We start from the raw sequence: 8,397 nt of genomic DNA, 5'->3' as shown, positions 1-8,397 counted from the left end.
CACTGTTTCCCCATCTATTTCCCATGGATTTATTTCACTCAAACTTGGAACAGTAAATCTTCCACACTGATGTATCTTCCTTGCCTAATTAATTCAAAGGAAAAAATCAAAATGATTAGTAAAGAAAAATGTAGGGGTTAATACATCTTTTTAATTTTAAGTATTTGTAAGGTTTTAAATTGCTTAAAGTTTTTAATTTCTAGTAGGAAAACATTATCTGAATGAATACCCTAATGGCAAACCACTGCAAATGTGTTCAGCTGAATTTGGGGGAAAGGGGTAGGGATTATCTTCAAAGCATCCCAGCTTTCTTCAGGAGAAGGTCAGAGATACATTGGTTTGTATTATTGAAACATCCATTAGATGATCTAAGTTGCTTTTCCTCCATCAGTGGCTTTATGTCAGAAGGGCATTATGCTTGACCTCCAAATTTGGCCGACAATTCATAAACTTAGGTTGCTCTGATATTTTGACATATTTGCCAGGTTCTGGACCGCATCTTGGAAGGCCACCATAACTTCTGAATCCTGCATGGCTGCAAGGACCTTTGGATCACTAAGAATTTCATTGAGCCCAGCCATTCCTAGCATTCCAGGCATTCCCATTCCCATTCTAGGCATTCCTCCAGGAAAATTACCAGGCATTCCCCCAGGAAAGCCACCTGGAAAAGAGCCAGACTGAGATCCTGATTGTCTTCTGGCTTCTTCCTCCCTCTGGGCTCTCTCCTGTTCTTCCCAAGCCCTCTTAACCCTTTCTATTCTTTCTTTGATCTTGCGCTCTTCATGTTTTTGCTCATACTTTTTCTGGTTTTCAGCAATTTTCTGGACCCTTGGTTGAACTTCCTTCAGCATTGCCTAGCATCTTCATCATAATCCAGCTTAAAGGCAAGGGCAAGATCATGGGCAACTTCTTCCCAGTAGCCCAGAAGTCTGTGTGCTTTCCCTCCCCACTTGTATATGGCTGAGCTGAATCAGGATTTATTTCAATAGTGCTGTCAGTCTCGGATGGCAGCATTTGGTTTCTGTAGCTTGATGAAGACACTGGCTCTCTTGGCATAGAGAATAGCTAAACGAGGATTTAGCTTGATGGCATCTGTGAACATGTCAATGGCTTTCTGTAGTTCACCATCATTTAGGGCATTAATGGCAGCCACATTTTTATCATTTGCCTGATCCATCATCTCCTCAGTTATCTCTATTTCATCTCCCATTTCTTGAGGTGCATCAGTGTCTGGTTCAATCACACCTTCATTGTCAATTTCTAGATCACTTTCCTCACTTGGTTCCTCTGTCTTTATGTTTTCCTCCAGCTTCTTGCCATCTGTTTTTTCTTCTTTGATATTTTCTTCTGATTTAGATTTAGGAGCAGCAGGTGCTATTTTACTCCCCATGCTCTCCACCCACTCCCTTAGGAAGCACATTTCCTTGGTGTACAGAATGCTCTGGTCCTGCATACACATTTCCACGAAGGCTCGAAGCTCGCTCACTTTGTAGGGGGCCACAGCAGCAGCAGCAGCAGCATAGTCTAGAAGCGGCAGGAGGCAGCAGGTGAGGAAGAGGCATCAGTCTGATTTCAGGCCTGGGCGCTATTTCAGTATGACCTCGTACAAGGGCTCTCATGATGCTTTTGAACTATGGTGTTGGAGAAGACTCTTGAGAGTCCTTTGGACTGCAAGGAGATATAACCAGTCAATCCTAAAGGAAATCAGTCCTGAATATTCATTGGAAGGACTGATGCTGAAGCTCAGATACTTTGGCCACCTGATGTGAAGATCTGATCACTGGAAAAAACCCTAATGCTGGGAAAGGTTGAAGGAGGGAGGAGAAGGGAATGGCAGAGGATGAGATGGTTGGAGGGCATCACCGACTCAACGGGCATGAGTTTGAGCAAGCTCTGGGAGATGGTGAAGGACAGGGAAGCCTGGCGTGCTGCAGTCCATGGGGTCTCAAAGAGTCAGACATGACTGAATGACTGAACAACAACAACATGAAAGGCTTCATTCTCAAAAATACCTCATAGTCCAACGTTGATGATCCAGCTTCAACCTTCAAATTCATCTTCCATCTAGCAGGAAAGAAGTGTCACAGAAAAAAAAGATAAAGAGAATTTGCTAAAGTCTTTCAAGAGGGTTTGAGAAAAGCACTTAAGAAAGTGCTTTTTCTCATCTGCCGAAACTTAGATACATGACCTTTACAAAGAAGACTGAGAATCATAGTCTATTCCAGTTGACTGTTGCTTTGCTGTATTACTACAGAGGTAAAGGAAAACATTATTTTGGAAGACAATTAACCGTTCCTGCTACTGTATCATACAGCATTGCTGGTTCTACCACCTCCTGGGAAGATAACAGCTACCTACTAAATGCAGGTAAAGGCCTAACTGCTAAGTCACTTCAGTCATGTCTGACTCTGTGCAACCCCATAGATGGCAGCCTACCAGGCTCCCCCATCCCTGGGATTCTCCAGGCAAGAACACTGGAGTGGGTTGCCATTGCCTTCTCCAATGCATGAAAGTGAAAAGGGAAAGTGAAGTCACTCAGTTGTGTCTGACCCTCAGCGATCCCATGGACCGCAGCTTTCCAGGCTCTTCTGTCCATGGGATTTTCCAGACAAGAGTACTGGAGTGGGATGCCATTGCCTTCTCCGTAAAGGCCTAAAGAAAGCTAGAAAAGTTTCTTCAATGATTTCTGTCATATTACTAGCCTTTCATTTTATAATTTCATAGTGAATCTCATCATTTTTCTATTATAAAGTCTAAGCACTTATCACCTAACACACAGTGGTCTATATAAGAAAAGTTTGTAAATGAGACCTGTGTCCCTAATGGTTAGAAATTCAAGATAAAAGATTAGTGTAAGATTGTCTCATTTCTTGAGCTGGTAACTACTTTTTCCTAGATAGAACCCTAATGCTAGGTTCTCAGGCAATCATTAACTTATTCACATATAAAGATACATGAATCTTTCTTTGAATGATTAATAGGTACTTTTATCTTCAACAAAGATTGAAAACAAATTCGATATTTCTTAAACAAGGTGAATGGTAAAATGAATATTGCTCGTATTGACTAAAACCTGGTTTAGACTTTAGTAGTTGTAGTGGATTTTGTCATTTTAGAATGAACCAATGTTCATTCAGTCATAGAATCCAAAGTCTGGGAGAGAGGAATTACTTGTCTTCTCATAGTATACAGTTTAACATAATTGACTCAGGGTGTCTTAACCCTTCTAACCATGGGACTAAGCTAGATTCATGGGACTTTTCTCCCCGGAATTTGAGGGACATAAAGACAGAAAACACTTGGGGTTCATTCTTTTGAGACACTGCAGAGAACTACCTGCTCCCTAAACCACTGGTTTTTTCTGGTTCTTGCCAATCTCTAAGTGTGATTTTTTTTCTAGCGTTTTATTTGATTTTTGAAATCTTCTGATACACTTTCAACTGTTTCCACATTTTACTTATTGTTGCCAGTGTATTTTTTGTTGTTGTTGCTTGTATCCGAACAATGATATATACACAGTGACGGAAATCACTGGGTTACATAGCTATGTTTGACCTCTTTACCCAACTCTAGAGAAGAAACTTCATGCCAAATTTATAAATCTAGCCTGAGGGGAAAAAAGCTCCATATCTTAATCTCTTCTATTGTAACTTTCTCCTACTGCTAACTATAAAATTCTCTAGATGTTAAAGAGGGGAAGAGTATGTCACTCCAAGTTCATTAGGGTTATCTGTAAGTGAAATTTTATCCCTTTTGTTAATCTCCATAAATTAATTTTGTTTGGAGTTTCACTACCAGTTCTATCTCAGATTATTTTTTTAAATTTTGGTATTAACCATGATATGGAGAGAATAGTATCTGTTAGCATGATAGAAGTATGATGAGAACCGTTTAATGAGCCTCCATTTCCTTGGGATCAAATAATTCAGTACATGAAGCAAGATGATCAATTTACTCCACACAACCTAATTAAATTTAATTAGCACTTTTGTTTTTCATTTTTCTCATTCATGTATATTTTTGAATTGTTAAATACTGGTTTTCTATTGGATACATCACTATTACACAAATTATTGAAGAGTAGAAAAAAAAGGTAAAATAAGTCTTTGAGTGGTCATTATGACATAAGAAACATTTGGTCTTTGATTTTCTGAGCTGCAGTATATTATGCATATTTATTTATATAAACTGAGTCACTTTCAGTCACACCTGAAATTAACACAACATTGTAAATCAATTATACTTCAATGAACAAACAAAAATCAAGTAATTTTGACTTGAGGACTATGGAAGCTCAGAACTTCAGAAAGTTTGGAAGCAGGTCAATAAAATTGTGATCTTTATTCTTATTGAAATTTATAGTCTCATTAAAGAGTAGAAACTAAGTGTTGCAGGGCATTGACCACACTCTCATTTTACTTGAAATAAAAGATAGTTTAGTTAAGTTCAGCCAGATATTTTTGCTTGGCCTTCCACCTTCCCCACTTTCTGACACAATTTTCTTTGTTGTTTTAGTTTTTTGTTTAATTTTACCCCATTGAAGTTGTTGCCTTGAAAATCTATTCATTTTATCCTTTCTCCACACCTCAGGTAGTAGACATGTTCTCCTTGGAAATCTTAGAGGGATCTGTGGACTTCAAAATGCATGCTGGCATCAAGAGAATATATGAAAATATTTTAAAACATAAAGGAATCAAACTTGACAAGTTTATTTAGACTGTATCTCTCAATATATTATATATGATCATTCATAATAAGCTTTTCATAGTTTGTTCTAATTATTTTAATAGCACCCTTTCCATGATAAGCAATGAGGTCATTGGTATAAAGGATAAGAGAAGTTAAAAAGCAAGTCAACGATTGAAAATTTGTCCTCATTTTAGAGCTATTTGTCTTGGGGTCTTTCCCAGGCATCTTATCCTCCCTCGATAAGCCCATCAAATACTTAGGCATACGAACCAGCCAGGACTTGGCAGTCTGATATTAATTAAGGTATCCCTGCCAAGGTGCTGCTCAGACGCATACTGTCCTTCTCAATTTCCAGAAGCAACTGACAGCCACCCATCCTGTGGGGAGTACTTTGAGTTTGCCACAATTTAATCTTGTTTATGTTGGTTTCAAGTTCTCCCAGTTTTAGTTTTTGTGCTTTTGAATCTCTCAGCTACCATAACTGCTCTTATTGTTTCCAATTTAGTCAGACACTTTTCTTCTTAAGTTTTCAGGCCTTCACTGAAAGTCACTGAGAAGAAATACGGTAGCGCACAAGGGAAAACACCTACAGAATTTGCTTGAAGATTTAGAACTCACTCTCCCAGTTGGCACTAGAAGGTGTTAAAAGGAAAACTGTTCACTTGGCATGATTTTTTCCAGTGAACCCATGATGGCCATTAGTAACTTCACTTTCTTTTCTATGTACTCATCATCCATTTGTTTAATAACTTATTCTAAACACTGGCCAGGGAACAATGCTAATATAAACCATTGGCATGTACAGAATTTAATATTCTCTTCTTTCTGAAAAGCAAGGTTTTTAACAGTGTTTGATGTTATAATACCTCTTTTAAAAGTTTTGATAATTTGAAGATTCAAAAAATGATGAATCTCATCTATAAGTTCTTTCTGTCTCCTGGATTTTATTTTTCTAAAAAGAAGCTAATTATCTTCTTATCCATATTATGCTTAATTTCAGTTATCACTTAATAATATACCTACTTTTTCCATTTTGATTTTTTTTATTTTTAAAAGATAAAAACACAATAAAATTTTAATACTTTTACTTTCTTTCTCATATGTGTTCTATACTATTTTTATAAGCAGTTTTAAAACCCAGGAAGTTTTTCAGTGCTAAGGGTTATTATCCACTTATACAGAAGAATCTTACATGAATATTTCACAAGGAAACCTTTGATTTTAGAGTAATTTAGGTCACTATATACCAGTGAAATGAAAAGGGAGCAGAATATGCAAAATATTTACTCCTTCTTTACTAAATTATTTAATCTATTATATTTTTAATATAAACCAGTGAAATTTGAGGGACAGTTGCTTACCTCTGTGTCACCACAGTTTTGTCTTTTCTGATGCCATGTCTGGTATCTGCTTATAAACTTGTAAAATAGTTTTCTCTTCCCTTCAAATTTCAATTTAAATGCATTTTGATTAGTTGGCAGATATCCTACCTAACAATTCTCCCCAGTTTTCTTTGATAGTCTTCCTGTCCCTTGCTAAAATTATTTATTCTGATGTAAAATTGATAAGAATTATAGGATTATTCATATTAAAAATAAATACCAGGATGTTGGATTCTGTTTTACTTTTCTCAAGTATACACAGACACACATACACATGTTCCATGAAACAAGCCCTCTTCTTGGGTTAGCTAACTAAATGGATAGTCACTACTATTTCCGTTTTAGTACCCTTCTATCTACTACTGGCCTTATGCTGCTGCTGCTGCTGTTACTAAGTTGCTTCAGTCGTGTCTGACTCTGTGTGACCCCATAGATGGCAGCCCACTAGGTGCCTCCATCCCTGGGACTCTCCAGGCAAGAAAACTGGAGTGGGTTGCCGTTTCCTTCTCCACTGGCCTTATGGGTAGGGTATAATATAAGTAGTTATTAATCCTTTAAGAACCACTTGAGAATTTTCTGGAAGCTCTCAGATACTCAGAGTAATGAACATAGATTCATTGATATAATCTGTGTGTGGTGGGGGGAGTGGGAGGTAGTGAAATTTGATTTTTGACTTCTAAATAGTGTTTATGGAGACCAGATGAAGTACCTTTGCATTAAAGACCAATCCTAGTTGCTTCTGGAGGTATTTTTCGCTCTTCTGAGATGAGCACACAGGCTGTGTGCTGGGTAAGCGTTAACACAGTCTTTGCTCTGTCTGGGCAGAACAGCAGCCTTTACTATTCGTCATGGTCATTAGGACCAATAATAGTGGTTAATATCAACTGGTGTGTATATAGGCATCTTTCTTTTCCTCAAAAAGACTTCACTTATGGGTATGAAACAGATTCTTGCCTGTTGGGACCTAAGCAATCCATCTTTATATTCAATAGAGAGTATGATTCTGTTGCTTTTTTATTAACGTTTCTGCCAAACTATGTGTGTGTGCTCAGTCATGCCTGACTTTTTGCAGTCCCATGGACTGTATCCCACCAAGCTCTTCTATCTGCCAGGCTCCTCTGTCCAAGAAATTTTCCTAGGCAAGAATACTGGAGTGAGTTGCCATTTCCTACCCCAGGGAATCTTCCCAATCTAGGGAATCGAACCCGCATTTCTTGCATCTCCTGCATTGTCAGGCAGATGCTTTAACTATGAATCTTTGATAAACAAAGATCCAGATTTTCTTATATTCTTCACTCTATTTTATGAGGGTTCATATTCTGTTTCTACTTCTGAGATTCCTCCCATTCCTGCTCCCCTCATCTTTCCCTGAATATTTACTTTGTGCACTTGAAGATCTGTTCATCTGCTCCAATAAACTAAAGTAGAGAGAAGGTATTCTCAAGATGCCATCTCACTTCCTCTAAGAAGATCAGCAGGCATGTGAGGACAGATGCTTCTGTGTGTGTCCAGTGGGTCTGCAGACAGCTCTTCCCAGTAGGTCTGTGGAAGAGTTTCCATTGCTCCTATTTGCAGTCACAGTACTTTGTGACCTTCTCTGGGAAAATCCTTCATAAGCATCTCAACAAATTACCTATTTGCCCGGCCTTTTGACATCTGGACCACTTGACCCTGTGTTGATTTACTCCCCTTCCTGTTAGTTTCTGTTGATTCATTAATCATTTGCAACTGACACTTGCAAGAACTAGATGTCCCTTCTTTCCTTCAGCAAACCCAAAGAGGCCCTTGACTTCTTTTGTATTAGTGTCAAACTGGACGTCAAATGATTTATTTTGGTTTGGGAAAAGATAAGCTTTGTTTCTCAGCTTCGAGCATGATAAAGAAACACTTCTCAACCTGGTCAGTGAGAGTGATGGTTCTCTCTTTGAAACTTTATTCTGGAAGTACCCATTTAAAGGGAAGGGTTTCATCCTCAATCTCTTATCAGATGTAGTGGGTAAAACAAGAGGCTTTGAAAACAACTGCTGTTTTCTTTTTTTTTTTTTTTTTAAGCCCTTAATCCCTTTCTTGGACCTCTAAGACATCAGTTAGACAAAGAATAGTCAAATTTAAAATTTACTAGTTTTCCTTAACCCTGATATTAAATGCTAATTTTTGTACCCCAGAAAGTGAGGACAGATGATTGTGTGTATATTAGCGGGTTTGCAGATAATTCTTCAAATCCAATGGACACAGGAAGGTGATAGTAAAAAAAATCTCATAAAGATGAATCAATAGAAGTGTGACATTTGAAACTGGAATATTTTTTAATATTTGGAAAATAACA

The 8,397-nt window shown here is 37.8% G+C and overlaps 1 pseudogene; it reads right to left on the bottom strand.

Moving 5' to 3' along the window:
- Positions 413 to 7,631, bottom strand: LOC102173243 (annotated as a pseudogene).

This window comes from Capra hircus, chromosome 2 (genome assembly GCF_001704415.2).
Source record: "Capra hircus breed San Clemente chromosome 2, ASM170441v1, whole genome shotgun sequence".
Taxonomy (NCBI): Eukaryota; Metazoa; Chordata; class Mammalia; order Artiodactyla; family Bovidae; genus Capra; species Capra hircus.
The sequence above is the reverse complement of the archived record's forward strand: the minus strand, read 5'-3'. Positions and strand labels throughout refer to the sequence as shown.